Consider the following 23659-nt stretch of genomic DNA (forward strand, 5'->3'; position numbering starts at 1 on the left):
AAATCAATTACTAAGCCTATATTCATTTCGCAGAAATATGTATCCAGCAAAAAGTGAAGACTGCTTGATATTTCAAAGGCATGTAAGAAAATGGGAAGGAAGGTCTCTAGGTTCCACTGGAGCTGACTGTATGGCTTCAGTTTAACTAGGGTGGGGTTTTTTTTGTTTAATTATAAAAATGATAAAATACAATTTCCAATACCTCACAGAAAGTGATAGAGTTTATAATTTTGGAGACTTGATTAAGGATTAATTTTTCAGCTAATAGTAGAACTTAAGGATAGTTTTCCTCAGCTATTCCTACTTCCTGCTCTTAGATATGTCTACTTTCAAATATTTGAGATAAATTAAACTGAAGAAAATGGTGCGAATTCTTTTCCTTACCGTTAAATTTAAAAACTTTAAAATGTTTTGCATGTACTTCTGAAGTTAAACTACTCTAAGTATGTTGATATACAGTCATTGTCAATAACGATACAAACCAGGAGTGATTTGGACAGGCTCAGAGATCCATCCATACCAGTTAAACATGATGGTCTGGTATGAAATCTGTAGTTCAGGAGGTTCTCATGCTGCTGATAACTGGATGGCTGGGAAAGTATGAAGGGGAAAGAACCACTTTGTGTTCTTTTCTTATATTGTCTGCAAATGCTAGCTATTAAGCACTGTAGAAGGCAAGATCCTTGGCTGGATAACTGCTGTTCTCTATGCAACCTCTTTATTGTTTCTTTTTAAAACAAACAAAAAAGGTTTATTTTAGGAACTCAATATGGTAAGTATATAAAACACTTAATTCTGTGACATCAGCAAGCTACTTGAAAGTTGTACTTTAGTTTCTCTTAACCTATGAAACCATGGGGAATCATAATTACTCAGCTTTGAAAGCGTTCCAGTGCCTGGTGAAAATGTTTAATGTGGACTTCTCTTTTATACTTGTTACACTAGATTCAGCCTTTCCTCAGTGAAATATATTTAAAAGACTTCAAATTATTATATACTTACCAACAAGGAGAGCACACACAAAGCATTGCTACAAATCAGCTGATGTACAGTAACGAAACCTTTGGCCCATCTTAAAGGACTTTTGACACAAATGATGTAAATTTTTGGTGTAGAAATATCCAAGCAAGCTCTGAACAAGTTTGTGTATGGGAAACAATCTAGCTTTGTGGACTTGCATATTCTATTTCTTGAAAATTGTCCTGGGTATGCTGTAGGCTGTTTCATTGGCTCGGCAGCAAAACTTAGGATAAATGGATATGTCACTGTGATTTTTGCAGTGTCTTACCTAATACACTGTCTTGCATTGCATGGTCTTACTTAATCTTGGTGAGCAATAAGAGGGAGCTAAAACACAGGGAGCTAACATGAAATAGGTGTTTTGAACCAGTGTGACTGGTGTTAAAAAGTGTTTGCCCTCCATTTGATGAAGATAGAAGCTTTTTATCACTGCTGCTGTAGCTGGTTAGGGGAGGCGTTTAGGAACTCTGTTACAAAATACTTTGCTACCATGAGAAGGGTTATGTGAAAGTAGGATCCTGGGCTTTGTATATTAATGAAATGAGGAAATGGCCTACTGCTGCTCTGTAAGAAAGAAAGAGCCTATATCCTTTAAGGTTTTCTTGTTCCATAAAGGTAATACACAAGCATGTATTAAAGACATATGGAAGTAACACCTTTTGTATAAATTCAGTTTCCCTTCTTGTTCCACAGGGAGACAACTTCTTTGAATGCTTGATTGATCGTTTGGACAAAATTGATCTATGTTCACTGTCTTCCTTCGGTGAAATCTAAGCATTTATAAATGTATATGTACACACATACACATAAATATTCAAACGGATGGAAAAAAGGGGGAAAAAAGATCAACAGTCAAATCCCTGCCATCAGAAAGATGTTAGCTCTGTCTTTGCATTCTTTCTTTGAAGATGTTACAATAGCAGTGTCCCTCTGATAAGAGGGATGAGGTTCACTCAGAAGATAAAATTCTACAAAACTTCAGAGTTGTAAAGCCAGTGTGGGCACTATTTCTAAAGTACATATGGGAATGGCCTTCAAGCCAAAGATCAGATCATATCATCTGCTTGGAATTGCTTCTCAGAGACAATGCAGTTGGGAAAATTGAAGCTCCTTCCAGAAGAAGTTGAAGCAGCTGCAGGTTTCCTGCAAGTCTTTATATTTTTTTTGTTAGGATATACCTTTTCCAGTACAATCACTTAAAATAGGTGATTTTTTAAGAATTGGGAATACATATATAGTGTTTATGAACTGAAAGTTGTCTCTAACGAGCTTTTGATATAATTTCTGTAATGCTTTTTTTTGCTTTATCCATTTTGACAGAGTAGTCCTTAGGATTTTACTCATTTTTCTATTTTTAAAAATAAATTTGATTTTCTTAATTTTTTATATCCCCTCATGTGAAGGGTGGAAGTTGTATCTGTAGAGCTGCTCAAACATATCCTATTTTATGTATCCAGAACTAAGGAGATTAAGCCATTAGTATGATTTGTGTTTGTTCATCTACCATCTAGAAGATCAAAATACTGCCAATTCTTGGTAATCAAATCAATGCATAATTATGTTTCTTCATAGGCAGGTATGTTCTGGAATGACGTAATAGTAAAAAATAGACTTACGAAGCTTTAATTCCAAGATGATAACAGTGCCATTTTTGTGATTTGTCACAATCACTGGAAGCAACGTATGTGGTGTTTCGGATGTGGGCTATGCCTAATAAACATAGGAACATGATTTGTCCTTCTACAATGAGATAGAATTGTTTACTTTTATCACTGTGCTGTGGGTGTATTATATGAATGTCATACATAAAATATTAATACCCTGAAAAGCACAGATGAAAGAACTGTTCTCCATGAAAGGGGTTTTCCGTGGAGAATGGAGACATGTTCAGAGAAGTTGGGAGGCTCAAGGTAGTAGTTTCAGAGATTTGTAGACGATTAAAACTGGATTTTTAAACACTGTCTATCTCTGGCTTAATAGCTGATGGTATCTTGACACGCTGGAAAAAGGGGACTTTCCACTGTATTGTACCAATGTTGTGCTGGGATTGTCGATACGTTTGTTTGCTTTCAGCCAAATCAGAGGAGTCAGAGCAGGGGAAGTGTTTGTGAAGCAGCAGCTTGGTTTTTAGATCAAGGTTTAAATGCATTGTTATCTGCAGGAAAATCTCCAGCAGGGGTAAAATATGTACCTTTGTCAAGATGGATGTCTGAATTGTGTACAGCGAGTCAGTTGTTACGCTCCCGGGCTCACGAGGGCTATGAAAGCAGCCTGGGGACACCTGGCTGAAGGCAGCATTGCGTGGTGTTCCTGGGAAATCACCCTGTGCTCCCGAGGGAGCCTCCACCAGAACCACTTTCTTCAAGGTGGGCCACTTCAGCTGTAAGAGTAAAGCAGGTATAGAAAAGAGGCAGTGAAAATAAATAGCTCATGCTAGGGGGTTGGCTTTCTACATTTTTGTTAAATACTAGGTACCATCCAACATTTGTCATACTGAAATGGTCATCATGTCCACTTCATGGGAAGAATCTTAAGTACCTCACTGTGACGCTTATATGCTGGGGAATTAGCATACATTTTTTTATGAACAGAAGAGGAAAGTGATGTTTTTAAACATCCATTCCTCAGACTCAGTGGTGCCATTTAAGTTTGAATCCTTAAGTTATTGGGGAAAAAAATACTCAGCGAGAATGAAAATGTCCTATCTTAATAATCACAAAATATTCTCATCTTTAAAATTTAATAACGCGTACCATTTTTTTAAATGAAAGGTTTGTACTTGAAACTTTCCAGCTTTTATAAGTGAGGAAATTCCAAGCATTTTGTAGTGACAGATACAGTTAGTGGGTAGTTGTCCACTGACGTCAAAAACAGAGGATGGCGAACAGCTTTGTTCATGTCAACGAAAAATGTAGAGTCTTGGATAAACTCTGTGTTAGCAACAGAGCTATCAATGATATATGAGCAGCTTCACATGAGTTCCCATGTGCATTCAATCCAATGCTAAATTCCAGATCTTGTTTAATGAGCAACTGATGGAGCCAAGACCTGGCACTGCACAAAATTCTGCAGTCTGCTTTATCCAGTCATGAAGGAAAAACAAACTAAATAAGTTCAGATGAACAAGTTCAGAGTTACTGCAGGGTTATTAAAAAGTTGTGATTTGTATTCCTCTGCTAATGTTTATGACTAACACATTTGGGACGTGTAAAACAATACTTAATTTGTAAAAAAGATTGTGTGCCAAAATTCCTGCAGTAGTTTAACCACTAAAGAACAAGTTTTGCCTGTGAATGGGTTTGTTTAAATGTTTGAGATTATCAGTAATCAGCTAATCTTTTTTTTTTTTTTTAATTTACATTGTGAAAAATGATGTTTTGTTGTTGAACTGCTGTCCAGCATGGCTGTGTTAACTTTGGGGAAGACAATGTATATCCATAGCTTCACTCTGCAGAAACAGTTTTAGAATTAAGTGATGCTTTCTTCAGCAGGTGTGCTTGGCTACTGTAATGGTTGCTGTGTTGTTAGACTTGTGTGTGCAGTTCTGTATGCAGTTGTGTCAGGCTTTGAATATGCTGGATATTTTATATCATACTAAATATGCTTGTGCCTTGTGCAATTCTGCGTGGATAACGAAATGCATAAGGTCCGAGTTTCCTAAATTGTCATGTATGGTGATTCCCTTCAACGTGAAGGTATACCTTCTCAGACTCCTCCTCTCAGATGTCATACTTAACTGTAGGTAGGTAAAAGTTAACGACAATATTCCTAAGAAAAATAATAATTTTAAAAATTATTTTAAAAAATGAAATACTGCTTTCAAAAATTTCAAACTGAAATGTTGCTACCTAAAATGCACTACTTAAAACATTCTGCTCTATCGAGGGGCAGGGGAATTGCTGTTAGTTCTACCAGCCAGATTGCTTTCCATACAGTAAAAGCTCATTGAAAAAATGCCCGTGGTTTTTATGTATTTTTGGCAGCAACAACTTGCTTTGGTATATGGAGCAGCTCAACTGTGAAACATTCAGTGCAGTCTTTTGTGTGTTTGAAGCTTCTCTTTCTACTAGTCTTCTGATTCAACAGTAACCGTGCAATTTGCAATATGTTACTCCTCCCTGAGTGGTAGGCTGTTTTGACAGCTTCCTGAGATGTCTTGAAAAAGTATTCCTCTTGTTACTGTCTCAGCACAGTTCTCTGGCTGACCAAGTCTATCCTAGCAGAAGGATCAGAGATAGTAGCCGTGACATTAAAAGCGGTGTACAACCATTAATTTTACCTTTGAGGGATTCACTGTGTGTTTTGAAAGCCAAATCCTGATGGGGCTTCAAAACAAACAAACAAACAAAACAACAACAACAACAACAAAACATGCCAATATGTGGGACGTTTTTCTTTTTTCTGCTTTAACCTCTTGGAGACTCCTGAAGCAATACCTGTTGTGTCTCTCCCTTTGATAAAAAGGTTAATAAGCCAGTGAACATTTCCATGAATGGTTGCTTATCTCCCCCTTTCTTACATTTTGGCATTTATTTATTTATTTATTTGTTAATGGTACGTGTGTGTTGTAGAACAGATTATGGCAATTGGCTTTATATAGTCTTCCTTGGGGAATCATTGTCTATAGTCATTCTCCACGGTCCGTGGCAAATACCTTGTAATTGTAAACCGAGGCTGTAAAGAAATACCCCCCCTTTGCCATCTCCGAAGTGTTGTCGGGATGGTATATAAAACCATATATTTAATTGATCTTGTTTTAATTTGTCTTCCCAGGATGGCACAGCATGTCTGTCCTGTATGTTTCCCTGAAACAAATCACTTTTTAGAGTTGAGAATCGCTGTTGAGAAACTTGGGCAATGCAATTACATGAGACTTGTGCACACATCTGTGTCTTAGCAATTATTGCTTGTCTTCTGGTTCTCTTAGCTTGTCATAAATATTAATTTAATAGGGCTGGTACTATTTTATGTGATGTGAATGTAGAGATTGAGGAAGAGATGAATTTTATTGACACAGGCTGTTACTGAAACTTATGGGAGCTATAAAAGAGCCCAGATTTACAGTATATCACAGTCTTGAAACTGTTTGAAACAAAATCTAGAGAGAATAGGATACTTCTTTATTATCTTCCCAAACACTTCTTTCTGTCTCTTGCACACACACACAAAAAAAAAAATTAAAAAAAAATAGGCTGCCCAGTATTTTCTTCATCTTTTTTTGTAGCCTGCTTTGGCTGACACTCATGGCTTGCAGTTTGAGAAGCTGCTCATTAGGTGATTGTTTAATTTTGCTGGGAGATATTTGACTACAGGAGTTCACCTTCCTACCTTGCTGCATAGCAGGGAGCCATTTGCTAGCTATACTCAGAACCAAACCCATTTTAAAAACAAACATCTATCAACATACCATATTATCAACTTCTAGAACAGCCCACCTAAGCCTTGAGAATTGCCTTTGGTTGCTGGTCACTTCAGATACAGCTGTAATTTCCTGATTTTTGAGAACCTCCGCTCAGGAATGGAATCCCTTAGGGTTTACTAGTTACTCTGAATTGCCCTTAGCACAAGTTCAGGTTAGAGGAAAAACAAGGGGGGAAATATTTCCACAACGTAAATATAGATAACATATTTTAGAGGGAACTTTTTTTTTTCTTTTAGATCAGACAACTTACAAAAGTATTCTCTTCCTCTGTATTCCAGTTATGAATTGGTCAGGATCCTTACCAAGCTGTGACTATGAATCTTGATCATAGGTAAACCATACACATTCAAGATTGCCTTCATGAAAGAGGTCTTAGATTTGGAAACGTGTGTAGTTCTCACCTGAAAAGCCCCCTTGTGTCTTTTTTAGATTAAACTCTGAACACCCATTTTCTAAATTAATGTAGGTATTGCTTGGTTGCAATGTTGAATTATTTTTAAAGCTTTTTTGAAAAGTAATTTCCTAGCCTAAAGCATCAGCTGTGGTGATGTACTTTGGATACGTCCAAGTAGAGCCATTTTCCCTCCAGAATGTGGACTAAGTTTATTAGTTATGTATTAAATGCATTATTAAGGCTTTTGTTTATTTAACTGATGTCAAAATTAACTATACACACGTCGCAGCTCATTTGGAGGAAAATATCCCTTGCAAACCAGCAGGAAAAAATAGCCTTACTGTATAACCTCTTCATAGCTTTTAACTTACATAAAAAAGCATCTATTGACATGCCTAAATCCTACCTTACAAAAACACGTAAGCTGGAATCACAGACTCACAGAATGGCTGAGGCTGGAAGGGACCCCTGGAGGTCACCTGGTCCACCCCCCTGCTCAGGCAGGGCCACCCAGAGCAGGGTGCCCAGGCCCATGTCCAGGTGGCTTTGGAAGATCTCCAAGGAGGGAGCTCCACAGCCTCTCTGGGCAACCTGTGCCATGCTCTGTCACCAGCACAGGGAAGAAGTGCTGCCTGGTGTTCGGAGGGAGCCTCCTGTGTGCCAGTTTGTGCCCATGGCCTCTTGTCCTGGCACTGGGCACCACTGAACAGAGCCTGGCTCTGTCCTCTTGGCACCCTGGCAAAGACACGGTATTTTTTTGCAAAAACAAAACTCATCTGGCTTATTATTCCTCTGGACTGAAACTGGGCGTGATCATAATCAAATGTGTTAGGGCTATAAGCCTGGAATGAGAGATCCTTGATCTGTGTGGGCATGGAGAGATGTGGTACTGCCCTCCCTCTAACTTCTGCTTTGGCTTTCTTTAGTTTCCAAAGCTATTTCAGAAGTGGCACGAGCAGTCACATTGGTGATGCATTCAATACTATGTTTATTTTACTACTTGGTAAAGAATGCTTTCCCTTTATTGTATTTCCCTTCTGTGTGCTCAGTTAATTGTCCCGCAATTGTACCAGAGCAGTTGTTCTTGGTACTGTGCTGTAGACTGAATCAATTAAATCGTTTGCTTTGAAAAGAAAACCAAATAATGTATTGTAAGTTAGGGTTGTTAAGCACTATGGTTTACAGCGTGGTCTCGCAATGGTACTGGAGATCTAGCTGAACAGGCGTTTAATTCTGGTGCAGGTCAGGGCTGAAGGGTGGCAACGTTTCAGATAGTGTGAAAATTACACGAAGGCATACTTCTCTCTGAGAAAACCCTGCCCACAGAAATGATTTTATGAAGTTCAGTGGTGGGGAAAACACTTTTTTAAAAAATAGGATTTTGTGATAATTTCCAAATCTGGTGAAAGACCGAGCTTGCTCCTTGATTACAGATGCCCCTGCAACGTCTTGCTACCTGGAGGTGCTTGGCACGCTGTGGTGTGGTGGGTGCCTTGGGGCCCCTCATGTCACAGTGGGTGTCTCATGGCCCCTCATGCTGTGTTGTGGTGGATGCCTCGGGGCCCCTTAAGCTGTGGTGTGGTGGGTGTCTCAGGGCCCCTCGTGCTGTGGTGTGGTGGGTGCCTCAGGGCTCCTCATACCATGGTGGGTGCCACGGTGCCCCTCATGCCCTGGTGTGGTGGGTGCCTCAGGGCCCCTCACACCACAGTGGGTGCCTCGGGGCTCGGCACGGCGTGCCCGTGGCCCGCATGACTTGCCCGTGTTCTTCCCGCTCAGGGCTCAAGGTGGCAATGTTGTCAGTGCAAGGCCAGGTAAAGCCACCCAGCCGGCGCTCGGTTGACTCATCCCTTGAATTCAGCGTTTATTTGTCCAGAACTTTTCCTACGATCAAAGCTGCGCGTCCGTGAAGCCGTAGTGTGCAAAAGAGAGATTTGTTAAGGTTTGCGTGCCGTTGTTTTTGCATTGCTTTTAATAACCGGGTGCATTTTCTGTTTTGAAGGTAGTGATGAGCAGTCACCACACTGCTTACACTATTTTCTCCCCCATCCTCTTTGTATAACGCTGAAGAAGGCTGGGTGCTGTTGAGTGTGCCACCTACATTCTTCAAGACTTTTTCCTGCTCGTTGTCCTTGACCTTGGGATCAGCTCTTGATTGGGGAGCAGAAGCGATCTCCTCAATTCAGCTTCCATTTGTGCAAAACACTTGTAAACGTTTCAGAAATGCAGTGTAATTTTGTCCTCCCCCTCCCCCAAGATGTTTACAAAGTCCAGCCTTGAAGCAAGCTTGCCAGAGGAGAAACTGAGAACTTTCCTGCATGCCATGGGTTTTGTTCACAGCTACCTCCTGGCTATGGCATGCTTTTAACCTGCTGAAAGCCTAACAGACTTGTTCCTGGGGTTGTTTTTCTTTCTAACTACTTCAAATGACCCTTTCCAAGACTTTTGTGTCTTGTGATTTTTTAACATCTTATTCTAAGACTAATTCTCCATCCTCAATTGAACGTATGCAAGCTTTTTGGCTTGTTATTCCATGCCATTCCTTTTGCCTCTTATATCTCAATTCTGCTGTGATAAATCCATCCTTGATTTTAAATTATCAAGGAGCCTTCAGAAGTATTTAATTACTGGGCTAACCTCTCATTCTGTGTTCCTTACCAAGGCTCTCTGACAAGATATAAGATTTCATGCACTTAGGAGGTCAAATAGAAAAAAAAAAAATAAAAAAGTTGATGTATGTTATGGTAAGCAGAGAGCAAACAGGATGACATTAACTTTTAATTGCCAGCCCCCTAGTTGCATTTCTTTACAACACACATGATTTTTTTGTTGGGTTTCTTATCTAGTTACTTATTGTTTTTCACAAGGGGGGAAGGCAGAGTGCATGCGCCTAACCCTGTATGATTTCTATGAGTCTAAATAATGAATCTGTAGTTTTCCCCCTCCTCCTTTCATTCCCCCTCCTCTTCCTGATTGGTATATTTGTTGGGGAAATATATTACTGGGGAAATATACTATTTACTGCATTTAAATGTATATTGAAGGCTTCTGGCACCGTTTCAGTAGCTCTTAAAGATTGATTGCTTGATAGCAAAATCTGTTGCTGTGTGGACACTTTGCCTACCACCAATCTTCTTCACTCTGTTGTGCAAATGGTCCAGCAGTTGTCCATGCAACGCTGGATAATGGTTCTTTAGTATTACAAAAGGGTGAAGATAGACTTTCAGAAACCAATTGGGTTTCTGGAGCAGTTTGTCTGGCAGAAAGTGTTCTATTCTGTCTCTCCAACTCAAATGACAAGCAAGTGAAAACTTTTTGTCTGAGAAATCTGTTTTTACTGAGCTGTGTAGGAGGCTCTTAAAAATTCCAACTGGGAAACCAACCTCCAACCCCAAACAGGGAACAATTTAAGATACGGTGGGATATTACCACAGTATTAACTTTTTGTAATTATTTCTTTTTGTAATAATTGCAGTATCGGTCATCTTACTGCTTTAAGAATAGAGTAAATATGAAGAAATATTTTATCTTGGGATATCCATTGGACTTTTCTTTAAACAGTAAGTAAAATGTTCTGTGAGGTCTCATACTGTTGTGATAATTACAATATGGCTGTCCAAGCAGCAAAGCTAAGCAAATCAAGACAAAACTTCTTCATAAATTTTCACATTGAAGGAAGTAGATGCTACGTGCAAGTATAAAACATGGAAATAAACACATTTAAAATTTTTGTTTTCTCCTTCCAAACCATAGCCCTAATAGCTATTAGGAGCCTGAAACAGTAAACAGCTTAGTAACTACATAATTATATCAATAAACCTAACATCAAAATAAGTCCCAAAATTTATGTACAGATGGTTCCATTTTACATTATAAAGGAAGTTTTCTGAAGTCCATTTGCCTAAAACAAAGTTTTTAATGGAACAGTTTAATGATTTGACCTCAGATCTGTGTATCCTCTTTTGAATGTAAATATGAATACCAAGGCAATTAACTCAGTAATTTACCAAGTCAGACTGAGTTGAAGTTATGTAGGTAGATATTGCTTTAAGCGTAGTTGGCATGCTGTCTCCTGTGCTCTGATGGAATCTCGTTCAAGTGTGTGTCGGCCCTGCTCTTGCTGTCTTAGCACTGGGGATAGTTCACCCTCAGGAAGTTTGGTTTAGATAAGCATCTGAATTTTTTGGGTACTGAAATCTGGAATGCTGCAGTGAAATCTGATGAGAACAGGCTCTCAGGATTGAGTCAGCAATACAGTTGGATCGGCTTGGATCAAAACAACTTGGATCGGTTTGTTCAGCAATTCCACTGCCAGTTCCAGCCAGAAACAGAACACGGGGATGCAGGAAAAGAAAAACTAGAGGAAAGAAGAGGGAGTGTACTTCATAAAAGTATGGGCAAACTTCAAAAAGAGTTTGTGGAGGCTGTACACAAAGGTGAGGAGCTGTGAAGGAATAGCCATGTTCTCCCAGTATCAGCCTTCCAAACCTCAACATGAGTTCTGGTTCTCAGGGGGCTCTGCTCTTAACCTTAGGCAAACAGGACAGTGCATTGTTAGCAGTTGGCATCTGTGCTGTTTCACGTACCAGATGTAAGAGCAAACCTATGAAATTAGGTTCTATGAAATTTCTCCTGCTTCTGATTCTTTGCAGTTAAAAGTACACTGAGTGTTGCAGGCACTCGGTTTTCAATCAAAATTTTCATCTTGGAAAAAAAACAGTTATCTACTTGAAGAGCTGATAGCGTAAGCAGAAAAGTATGGAAAAGTAACTAGGAGAAGGGAGTTGGCATTTTTCTCACTTTCTCTGAGTGCTACTTGATTTTCTGATCTCTTTCTCTGCATTCATTGGTTTCTAAATGTTCCTGTAAGTTCCAGAAGAGAAACATACTGCTCCCTCCTGAAGTCAAGTGAGCTGCTGTGGTTTTGCCAATTAACAACTAGTATGTGTTATTACTCTTACTACCCTGTTACTCTTGGTGGAAAATAAAAATGTGAAAGTATCTTTAGTTTTCCTAGTTTTAATTTATGCTTTGTTGTCCACTTCTTCTGTCACTGATAGATGGAGTTCAAACTACTTTTACCGGGTTTTGCTGAGAAAAAAGCTGTCCGTGACTGATGGCAATGGCTGTTTGGTACAAGGCTTGTGAGTCACCCGTTCTTGGAGTGGCCTCCTGAAACATACCTGAAGCTTAATCCAGTGTAACGCACATAGGAGGAAGTTCTCACTGATTTCATTCATGCTTTTGGCATCCCAAAGCTATTCCTGGTGATAAAAGAATAATAGAGTGAATAAACAGCCAAAACACAGAAGAGAATGAATTTAAGCTTCAGGGAAGCTCAGAACACACCCAAGCTCTGATCCTCTTGTATACCTTGTACATACCTAATCCTCATCCACACTTTAATACTACAGATTAAATGTTTGAACATTTTTAGATGTTCGTTTTTCAGAAATTCTCAAGTCTGCTTTTCAGAAGTGTCCTATTAATGATTTGCATATATTTACATTTTGATAAGGTGAAGTTTATTTTAAAAAAATCATTTCTGGAAAACAAAAAAAGGGAGAGATTTTTTAAATCCCTGAAATATGGATAAAAAAAATAACTGAGTAAGTTTCTCTGCATAGAGTATAAAATAAATGAGAGAACAGAGAACAAAAAATGTCAAGAAAACAAGAAATCTATAGTATTTCTCAGTGGTTGCAAGCCACCTTAGCTTGTGCTTAATTTTAGAAGGTATTGAGGGCATATTTAACTTTCTTTGCCTTTTAGCTCTGAAAATCAACCTGTTCTACTGATCCCTAACTAATTTCCACTACTTTCTATTTATTTGGCTAGTAGAATATTTTCCTTGTATTTCCTCCTGCTTCTGTTTTTTTTTTCAGTAATAGAAACTTCTTGCACTTGCGTTTTCTCTCATCTTGTTGCAAAACATTAAAAAAAAATCCTACTAGTTATGTATACCGATGGCTCTCTGTTGCCGTCAGTGAACTGCAGTTATATTTTTATATGTGCATGTGTAGCAGCACAAATTGGCTGCTTTTTTTCAGTAGCTACTGGATGCAATTGGCTTCATAAATCTGACTAGTGCTTTTCCAGGTCTGCTTTAAGTTTTATAAATTTGAATGAGTGAGTCTTCCTGTTGTCATATTTTCCAACAATACCAATTAGTACACATGATACACCACTTGAATATTTGTGACCTCTGGAGAAGAGGGGGGAAAAGTGGTTTGGGTTTTCTAGCTGCTCAGATGTGGCCAGCTGGTGTAACCAACACTTGTGGGTTTCTTACCAGGAAAGCCATGTGTTTACCTCCTTTGCAGTTCTTCAGAGAGCAGGTTTCCTTGAAAAAAAAAAAAAAGTCATAGATAGCATGAGATTGGTCAGCAGGTAGACATTTATTTCACCTTTTAGTATCAAGCTCTTAGATTTGGAGAAGACAGAATCACAGAGTCATCTAGGTTGGAAGAGACCTCCAAGATCACCGAGTCCAACCTCTGACCTAACACTAACAAGACCTCCACTAAACCATATCACCAAGCTCTACATCTAAACGTCTTTTAAAGACCTCCAGGGATGGCGACTCAACCACTTCCCCTGGGCAGCCCATTCCAATGCCTAACAACCCTTTCAGTAAAGAAGTTCTTCCTAATATCCAACCTAAACCTCCCCCGGCGCAACTTTAGCCCATTCCCCCTCGTCCTGCCACCAGGCACGTGGGAGAATAGGCCAACCCCCACCTCGCTACAGCCTCCTTTAAGGTACCTGTAGAGTGCAATAAGGTCGCCCCTGAGCCTCCTCTGCTCCAGGCTGAACAATCCCAGCTCCCTCAGCCGCTCCTCGTAAGACTTGTTCTCCAGACCCCTCACCAGCTTCGCCGCCCTTCTCTAGACAACAACAACAGCAGCAAAAACAACATTATGTATTTCTTAAATTGCCACAAACGGAGTGAGAAGGTGGGGGAACTGGGACTGACAGACCACCTGCAGGCTTTGGAGACATCTGGATCTTGATGCATGGGACAGTGGCTAAGCAGATAGAATAACCCTAACAGCACATAGCTTATTAATTATGATTAATAATGAAAATGATGCAGCTGTCTCGCTTAGTGTTTCCAGAACTTTATTTTGTCGTTGTGGTCAGTCATCATTGAGTAATTTATATCACTTTATCCCAAATATTTACACAAGAAGTGTCTATGAACACTTTAGTACTGCCAGTCACGCTTCCTACCTGTTCAGGATGAGTTTTGGCTTCTTTTGGGGTCCTTTTGTATTTCCTGAAAAAAAAAAAAAAAGATTAAAATCCACGTGTTAGGGTTCTGTTGTTTTTGGAGTGATGAAATTATATTTTGTAAACTTTTTTTGTACAATTAGAAATGTATGAAATAGAAAAGTATTTCTTGAAGAATCCCCTAATCACATCCTCTGGAAATGATTTTTTTTCTCATATTTTTTTCATATTCCCTCACCTACCTCCTTCCTGCTCAATTGGAGCGGTGGAATTAGGGAACTCTCTCTTGGCTTCATCCTAGATTTGGTGCCAGCTATTGTTTCTTTTCCTCCTCGTTCTTTTTGTTACAGTAATTTATTAAAATATGTGAAGATTTTTTTTCCAGGAAGGACATTGTATGGAATTTAAAGAAATTGTCCCAGAAATAGTAGACTAACTGGACTAAATGTATTGAACGAGTTAACATCCCGGCACCAATTTAATGGAGAATCTCTCATCTATAATTTTAGCTAACACTTTAAGAGTAGCATAAAATTATACCATTCATTGTTAATTTGTTCTGATAGATATTACTATGGCTATAATGTTCATGAAACTAAGGAAATGCAGAGCTGAAATTCCAACTCGTCTATCTTGTTGCCGTGCATTAGAAGAAGGATGTTGTATGAAAGTAGAAAAAAAATCAGATTGTGTTCCAAAATCATGTTTTATGAGGAGGGCAGTTCACCACCTCTGAAGGTATTGCTATCATTTCGTGATCTCTCTGGAATTTCTTAACAGCAGGGGAAAAAACAAGCAGCCCAGCGACAACGCGTGACTGGTTCCCTTGGCATGCTTCTGCAGAGTGCCGTGAAGGAAGGCGAAGTACAAGGAAAGCATCATAAAAGCTGGTGTCTAAGCTGATTTAAGCCCACCAGGGATGGGAAGTGTGTCTGAAGCAGACACTCCTATTTAGGGCAGGCAGAAGGGATGCATGGAGCGGCCGCAGCGCGGCTTGAGCCCACGTAAGGGCTTGTGGCTGAGTCACCCTCGCCCCTTGCTAGGTTTATATAAGCTCTGTCTCTTGCGGGGAAAGCAGTAAACACCAGAAACGATACGCAGTCTCCTAAAAGCAGCCAACCCCCCAAAACCTCAAGCATGCTGCCGTGCTGAAACGGGTGGAGAAAAAGGGAGGGGAAGGAAAAAGCAAAAAAAAAAAAGGCCAGTTCTAAGGTCCGAAGGCTTCGTGCCTGCCCTCCCTTCCCGAACGGCTCACGCTGCCGCCTGCCTTGAGCGGTGAGGAGGTTTTCGTGCGACGCAGGGAGGGAGGGAAGGAGGGAGGGAGGGCAGGCAGCAGCTGCTCCCAGGTCCCAGCGGCCGCGGGGCCTGGACTTTCCAGGCTGTGCTGGTGGCGAGGCGGGGAGCGCTGCCCTGACGTCAGGCGCTGCTCCTGGGAATGTTTTGCATTCCTCTTCCTGGCAGTGGTCAGGTGGCTTCCAGCAAGAAGGAAGGAACAGCCGCTTCCAAAAAAGAAAAAAAAAATAAGGAGGCGGGGGGAGAGAGAGAGAGAACGCGAGGAGGAAAAGAACACTTTATAATAAAAGTATTGTGGGGGAGGCACTTTTATTAAAAGCCAGCTTGGAAATTAGAACCAGATGTTCTGCATTCGAAAGCTGCACAAATGTTAAACGCGTCTATTAATGACTGTGATGGCTGAGGTATTTGGCTATCTGCCTTGCTTTAATCTCTTTGCTCTGTATTTAAAAACAGTTGAGAAAAACAGATTTTTGTACCCGACTTTAGGCAGCTTCCTTTATACAAATGTTTAAAAGCAGAAAAAGGCACGGCTCTTCTGGGAGAGGAAGCCGCACAGATATTAAAGCAAGGAGCAAGCAGGGAAACGGTCACTGTTTGTCTTGTTCCTTTGTTAGTTTTAACATATGTTTTGTGCTGAAAATGAACATTCATTACAACATTAACTTCAGTGTGCTTCTTGATTTGTGGTTGTTGGATAATACATATGATGCGCTGGAGAGGTCAGAACGTGTAATTACTCTTGTTCGCAAAGTACTTCCTATTCCCTTAACTCTCTCCTTAATGTCCCTGTCAAAGCAGCAGCTCCTCGTTCTGACATGGGTACCGTAGGAACTGAACTCATCGCAGGTGGTAATTGTGAAATAACCGCTTCGTAGCTAAAGAGAGACCTGAGCGCAAGGTACATTCAGCTGTCGAGAGCGGTGCCTCCACCTTGCTGCTCGTAGGCATTGGTGAGTAGGAGACACTGAAAGCTCCTGGAGGGAGCTCTGCTTTGTGCGTCAGGGGCACAAGACACTGATAATGATGTGCCCTGTACAAGCGGATCTGGCTGTATCCCAGAAAGCACAAAGCTCCGTTTTACGTGGGTTTCCAAGTTTTCTGTGTAAAGCAAGGACTGCTGGGGGGAGGCAGCCCCCCATCTCCTTTCTGCTTGCAGACGTGGCGATGCCGAGTCCACAGCAGCTTCGTAGTCACGAGAGGGGGATTATTATTATTTTTTAAATAATTCAGATTTCCACAGGCATGAACAGATCCTGCCCCATGGTGGATTTAGCAGGGCTGCCCCTCGCCTGGCTGGATTCTGGCTAGCAGAGCCCGTGTGGCTGCAGTGCCACCATGGAGCCCCACCAGCCTTCTCGTCCAGTGTGGCTTTTTCATCTGGTCTCTCCTTATCCATCATCACTGGGAAGCTTAATTTATCTTCTAATTAGCTGAGCTGATTGTGCGGGGAATACACTCGCTGGGGAGCGGTGCGGGAAGCTCGGAGGAAGGGGAGCGTTTGGCAGCCTCAGCGCAAATTTTGGCAAGCCGTGCCTGGCGCTCAGGTGAGGCCCGTGAACGCCTGCGCGTTTCCTGGTACAGGCTGAAATGGAGAGGCTGCTTCCTGCTACAGGGCGGATGCTTTGTTGAGGAATTTCCAGCAATGTTGAGAAGTGCTGACTCACAGTATGCAGGCAAGGGCTCCAGCTGAGCCTGGGCTGAGGGGAGGGCTGCGAGCTCTTGGCTGAAGGCAGCAAAAAATGTTGCTGTAATGTACTGTTTTATTTTTAGCAAGGGGGAGGGGGGAGAGAGGCTGTGTTGCTTAGGGTGAAATGCTTGCTCGTGGTTTCAAAATGACAGACACTTTGATTTTTTTTTTTCTTTTCTATTTTTAGAATTTGGAAAAACAGGTTGTTTTGCTAAAATACAGACGCTTCTCTGTTTCCCCAGTAAATGGGTTGTTGTAAAGGAGCCTTAAGGAGCTCATGCAAGAAGCCTTTTACCACCACCTGGTTCAAAATATCCTTCAGAGTAGGAGATACCGAAGTATTTGGGACTGAAACTAATTGGCACCTACTTGCATGTATTTCTCACTTGCTAAGGTGGCTCCAATTGTTGAAATTGAAACCTAGCAGGTATTTGATTGCCTCTATTACACCATCACCATGAAAGCTTGGTACTTTGGTTCTGTCCTTGGGCTTTTAGCAGTCACTTCACAAGTATTTTCCCATGCGTTTTCCTTCTTTCTGAACAGAAAACACTATATACTGTTTTGTGCTGGCGTTGGCCAGAAACTAGAGAGGAGGAGGAGTCATGTCGAGTTATACCACCTCTCAAAATTTAATTTGTCATTAAATTGTGGGGACAAAGTTTGGTCACTTTATTTACATCCAGTACTTTTTGTTTTTTTTTTCTAATGTGTTCTCGTGCGCGCGTATTGTTTGAGCGTTGAACAAGCACCGAGTATTTTGGGCTGATCTCTGCAGGCGCTGTCCCACAGCGTGTCATAAATGGGATACAAATTTGTAAAAGAACTTTGACGCTTGCTTCTAATGTCTAAAATTTGATGTCAGCTATTCGTCATTCACAGCTCTCTACATCTGCGTAAATAATAGCTCAGAGCTCTTTTTTTATATTTTATTAGTGAATTATGTAACCGTGAATCATTTGCAGACTTCTAACCACAACACGAATAATTTTTGAACCTGTAGCATAAACCAGATTTTGCATGTACCAAAAAAAAAAATCAAAACAAAAAGAAACCTCCAGACCTTTTATAGCAACCCTGCAGCAGCTGGCTTGAGAATAAGTGATGTGCAGTTTCCCTGGGGAATCCCTCTTGTAGGTGAATAATGTTCAACTGCCCTCCTCAGTTTTTGGCCTGGGACCGAGTGATGGTACCCGTCCAGCAGGATTCTCATCAGACAACAACAAGGAGAAAGGATACTTCTCTGCTGGGTTACACATCTAAAACCATTCTGTTGGAGGGTCCAGGAATGCTGGTGTGGCCAGATGAAGAGGAGACGAGTCATGGATGCATCAGGAGGGCCCGGGAAGGCAGGGCAGCGTTAGAAGAGCCAGCAGTGATGTTGGTCTCGGCTGTGTGGAACCTTAGCCCGTTCCCATGACAAGTGGTGAGCTCGTTTGTTAGCTCACCATTGTGTAAAGTCCCAGTCTTACTCATTTTAATGGAAATACAGTTCTTGTATGTGAACCTCTGCTGATTTTTGTGGACAGAAACCATTGTAGGCTGCACACATATCACAAAATTTCTCAATCATATCCACTTTCACTAACGACTCTAACCTTGCCAGCTACCCATCTCCAAGAGAAGGCTGTTCTAACCATATCTGCCAGTTCCCTCGAAGATTTTATAGCAGCTGCATAATGCCTTTTAGGAGTTGCATAAGCATCTTTTCTTCGGTTGTGTCCTGGCACTCGCCACTATACTTGGAAAAATAATATAGGTCTTACATTAATTCTAGCCACCTGTCAGTAAGATTCAGGCCAAGAGCCGTGAACTAATAGCCTTGCTCGTGTCCCCTTTAGATTGATGTGTCATCCGACCTGGGTGGACATGCCTCAACTGGATTGCCTGACTCCAGATAACCCCTTCTACAATATGCTGCTGCTTGGCCCTTTTCTGGTTTGGATGAGGCACAGAACATTCCTTTTCGCAAAGATAGTGTCCCCAAACTTCTTGAAAATAAATAAATAAATAAGAATACACGAATGTCGTCCAGCTTTCCAGGAAAAGCGTTGGTACGACGCGTATCAATTTAGTAAGAACATCTCCTCGTTTTACGGTCAGCTTTTTGTAATTGAATCTGCCCCAATAGAATCCAGGAGTTCTTTCTAGTAATATCATACTTCACAGGCTGGTTCCTGTCTTTAATGCAGACATGCCCTGCAAAGAGCGTTCTGCTTGTGGCAGCGTGTGCTTGTGACTTCTGAGATATATTGGTCTCCTCTTGCTGCCTGTTCTTGTGTAGCTTTCTGATCTCTCCACTCCTTGGTATGATTTTTCTGCTAGTTGCACTGCGGTTTTGTTAGCTGTGCAAAATCTCAGTGATTTGTGTCTATGCTCCAGTTGTCGTGCTATTTTCTGTTACTGTGGCACTGTCTTAAACAAATCAGGTTTGCTGTTGATCTTGAGGAATTTCTTACACCCTCCTCCTACCTTCACTTAGGGTCATCTTGACACGCTATTCCTTTGTGATTGTAGTGAGTAACCAAAAAGAGCAAGCAAGCCATGTTGTGGGTACATGTTGAGTAGTTATCATCATCATCACTTATGTGATAGGAAGAGACAATTAATGACAATGCTCAGTTTCTCCGTAGCAGCTTCTGTTGGTGTTCAGAACAGCTCGGCTCAAGGACTGCGCTGCATATTTGTTCCTTCCTGGGTAGGGCAAAAGGGTGAGGCAGTGGATTGCACGTTTATTTCTGTATAAAGAAAAGATTATGGTGGTAAAAAATAAGACGCTTTAAAGATGAATAGTCAGAATTTGTGTATCCTAAGCAGTGTAATTAAGCCAGTCCAATTGTTTTAATAAACAATAGCAGAAGCCTTCGTCAGGAATGTTAAGGAACAAACACAGTGGATATATGAATAGTTTCAAAGAGATCGAGGAAAAAAGATGGAACAGATAGTTCAGGAAAAAATAGCTTACCATTATTTTGTGAGCATGTGCAGCTCCGACAGCCCCGTTTCAAATTGTCGTTTCAATTCTCCTGTTTTTAAGTCTTCTCTTTGCATTTTAGTCTTTTTCCTTTGCTGTTTTCTTTTCATTACCATCGTGATTCTGTGGTGTAATTAGAGCTAGCAGCTGGATCACAAACCATCACTTGAAACTTAAACTAAATCAAGGTTTGCCTCTTCCAAGGTAGCAATGAGTCATATGTGATGTTTGTCTGCTCTGGGATTCCCATACGTGTATTGGGGCCCCAGTAAGCAGTAGGCCAAAAATGAGTACATCTGCAGTTGTCAAGATTTGTGCCTGCATTGCTGGTTGTAGGCCTGGTAAAGGGCTTCGTTATTGGCATGTTCATATGTAGAGCCTTGTGGAGTATGTAGCTTCAGTGCATGCCAAAGTCTGATCATCCATCTGCCTAGCACTGCTGGAAACCCGAACACGATAGCTTGCTGATCCTTTTCCTGTGCTGCTGATTCCAGAGCCCATTTCAAAATGTCTGTGCTGATGTACAGCTGGGAAAGTTTTCTGTCTTTCTGTGTTCCTGGCCTTCCACAATCATATGTTCTTCTGAACGAACAAAGCTATCAAAGGAAGCAGATATGGTCATGTGTATACAAGACAAAACTTGACAGTTTTGACACACATCTGCCTGTACTGGCAGGTGTATGATGCTGTAGGAGAGGCTTTGTGGAGCAGAATGCAGTATAGGAGATTTGGTATATGTGTATACCAAAAACCCCGTAGGGTTTTACTCCAGCCTGGCTGTAGTCTGGTCCTGGTGGACCAAATGCCTTTTAGCAGCTGGAACACAACTCCAGGTTTAGTTTCATCCAAAAGGAATCCAGTTTGTGAGCTCAGAACACTACTCCACAATCCAAACCAAAACATGGGGAAGACTGAGAGACTTACTTCAACAGCACACCACAGATCTGGACAGAAGGAGTGGTGTGGACACACCCATGGGTGACCAGACATCAGACCAATCCATCTTTTTCAGTTTGGCTTGTTCTAAGGATTCCTATTGTCATACATATACACAGATGCACTGTCGTAAACAGATAACCCAGACACTAAGCTGCTCTTCTGACACTAACAAGAATTTAAGAAGTGGATGTTCAGTTTCCAAATACCTGGGAGTTGCTGAGTCTGATGATGGTAACTGTGTAGTCATCACTGCAGCTGATAAAGTTCAGGGCATTATCCCGTTTTATCCTTTTTCCTTCTGGAGCGTCTAAGACCATGCTGAAATGCTGACATTGTTCCATTGTAGCCGGTATGTATTAACTTGAAAGAGGTAAGTTTTCATTCCCACGGCTACCCTAGAAATTGCTGACAATTTGTGCTGTACCATATGCAAACAGATACTTGGAATGATAAGTGGGGAAACCAGTCTTAAATACTATTAACTTTAAAAAGGAACAAGTTCAAAGCCTACTGCAATATGGACACCTAGGTGGGACTTGTGTACATTACCTAAGGAAAGTAAGGTGGTGGTCCTTTTCTCCCTCAGTGCAAATCAGGAATTTCTGGTTCTTTCAGGCTTAATTTTGGTGAAGTGATAGGATAGCGGTATCATCTAGATAGAGTAAAGCATGCACACCGCAGTAATCACAGCTTCTTGATCTCCCCAGCATCTAGCTTCGGTGCCGAGGTTTCCTCCCAGCAGAAGCAGGCAGGCTGCTGGGGGCTTCACCTTGCTCCTGTGCGGGGCCAGCTTTGAGCCAAGAAGTGTGTGTGGGACAGGGCAATGGGGCAGTCAGACCCCGACAGGTTTGGGCATCTCGTAGCACATTGTTAGAGCTTACTCTTCTGAATGGCAGAAGTGCAAGTAACAAGTTGTTACAAGCATTTATTTTAGGCAGACGAAAAACTGAGCTGTCAATATGTATGTCAATGTGCAATTGCCTGGAGACAGCGTTGCAGTAAGCTTAGGTAATAAAAACTGGGCTGAGATAACAATTGATGTACCATACAGAATGGGCGATCGCTTTACAGATTTTTCCTTTTCCTGTTTTCCTCTTTCTGTAGAGAATACATATTGCACTGAAGACAGAGATATGGAAAGCCTTGGCAACTACTACTATGCCAGAGAGTTGTTCTGCTCAGGAGGGGTGCAGTTCCCAAGAAAGACGTCAAATATAGCAATTAATGTTCTTCCTTCATGTGATGGATACTGTCTGTATTTAGAAACATCTGAGCTTGCGCTCCAATACAAGTCACGTAGCATTTTTATTGGTACAGTGAGGAGCTTCAGTGTTTTTGCTTGTGATACTTGAGGCTTTGCTCCCAGACATAGTTTAGAAATGCGTGACATTCCTTTTACGTTTCGAAGCGAAAAGTGAGCCAGGGTGAGCAGGAAGGACATTCCATAGCTCAGTGAATCTTTTAGCAGTTTTTCATTGTGTCATATTTGTTTTCAGAGAAGCGACTTTAAATTGGGGCAATACAAGCAACAAAATAGTTTTTGCCTCACATAAACAATGTGATCAGAATCTGCTCGTCTATAAGGAGTGCTCGTTGAGTCAGTTGCTGTTAAGATATACAGCTTTTCTCTTGACAGCCTTCCCTCAGACTGTTCAAAATGTAGTGTCATCGAAATAAACAATATTTTAGTTTTTCTTCCTTCTTAGCTTCCCCTGTATCCCTAACAGTGAAATAGTAATAACATCATTTAAAATAATCTGTCCTTGTATCCAAGTCTCCAATAGCTGGGATGTGGCTCCAGAAATTCTGCTATGTAACAAATCACTTCCTATATCCTTGGTCATATTTTATATCTTTTTTTTTTAATTTCCCTTTGTTTCAGAACGTAGACAACAGCAAACATTATGTTGGTTATTTCTCTTCCTGTCCTCCCTCTCCTCTTTCTCTCCTCCTGTTTTGAGGAAAAGTGCTAAAACACAAATTTATTGTTTTCAAACCAGGGACTGCTAATTTCTGCAAGGAAAACTGTCGCTTTTGTCTTAAGCATATTCATTTTTTTCTGTTTTTGTTTTAACCCGCATGGAAATAATCGCTCTCTGAATTGATATGTGTTTTCTGTAACCTCTGTGAACTGGTAAGGAAGAGTTTGAGGCCTGGAACAAAGATTTGGGGCAATAACCTCAAATTTCTTAATACAGTAATGCTATAAATGGACATTTCCAAGGTCTTGGAAACACATATGTAGAAATGTTATCAGATACTGCCAGCACAGTCCTGAGGTCAAGAAAAGAGTTGCCAGCCAGCCCAGATACCTAACTGGCGGCACAGGGTCAGAGCTTTCTCTTTAGGCAAAGCTAACTTGAAGTCCACGTGTGTAACCTTAACTCCGCTGGAGCCCTCCGGGGTCACCTTCGCAGCCTGTACAGGGACAGAGGAGGATCATGTGCCTTGACCTCGTATGCCACAACTGTGTCATGGTAGGCCGTGTTGTACAGCGGGATGTGCGCCAGGCACCTGATCAAAATATCATCCCCGTCCCTGCTGCCTCTCCACCCTACACACGCTTGCGTGCCTTGTAATATAAGAAGGAGTATGGCCAAAGACTACTAAATGAGGAAAAATAGACTGTGTGTTCAAAATGCTGTTTACATTCCCAATTTTGCTTGTTTTTTTTTGCCACAGGCTTCCCATTTAACC

The 23659-nt window shown here is 41.2% G+C and overlaps 1 protein-coding gene and 1 long non-coding RNA gene across 4 annotated transcripts in view; one reads left to right on the forward strand and one right to left on the reverse strand.

Moving 5' to 3' along the window:
- The window catches only part of SPIDR (scaffold protein involved in DNA repair), a 201775-nt gene that overhangs the window by 81472 nt on the left and 96644 nt on the right, over positions 1 to 23659 (forward strand). The gene's annotated exons all lie outside the window — the stretch shown is intronic.
- LOC118251229 (uncharacterized) lies at positions 8788 to 14114 on the reverse strand. Of its 2 annotated transcripts, XR_004779725.2 has the most exons (5): positions 14067 to 14114; positions 13599 to 13720; positions 13126 to 13176; positions 12017 to 12097; positions 8788 to 9019 (listed from the first exon to the last, which is right to left on the reverse strand). It is a non-coding gene; the product is annotated as an uncharacterized LOC118251229 (long non-coding RNA). The 2 variants fall into 2 exon arrangements; XR_007707817.1 differs by lacking the exon at positions 8788 to 9019 and having other exon boundaries at positions 10315 to 12097.

The sequence above is a fragment of the Cygnus atratus genome, chromosome 2, assembly GCF_013377495.2.
Source record: "Cygnus atratus isolate AKBS03 ecotype Queensland, Australia chromosome 2, CAtr_DNAZoo_HiC_assembly, whole genome shotgun sequence".
Classification (NCBI taxonomy): domain Eukaryota; kingdom Metazoa; phylum Chordata; class Aves; order Anseriformes; family Anatidae; genus Cygnus; species Cygnus atratus.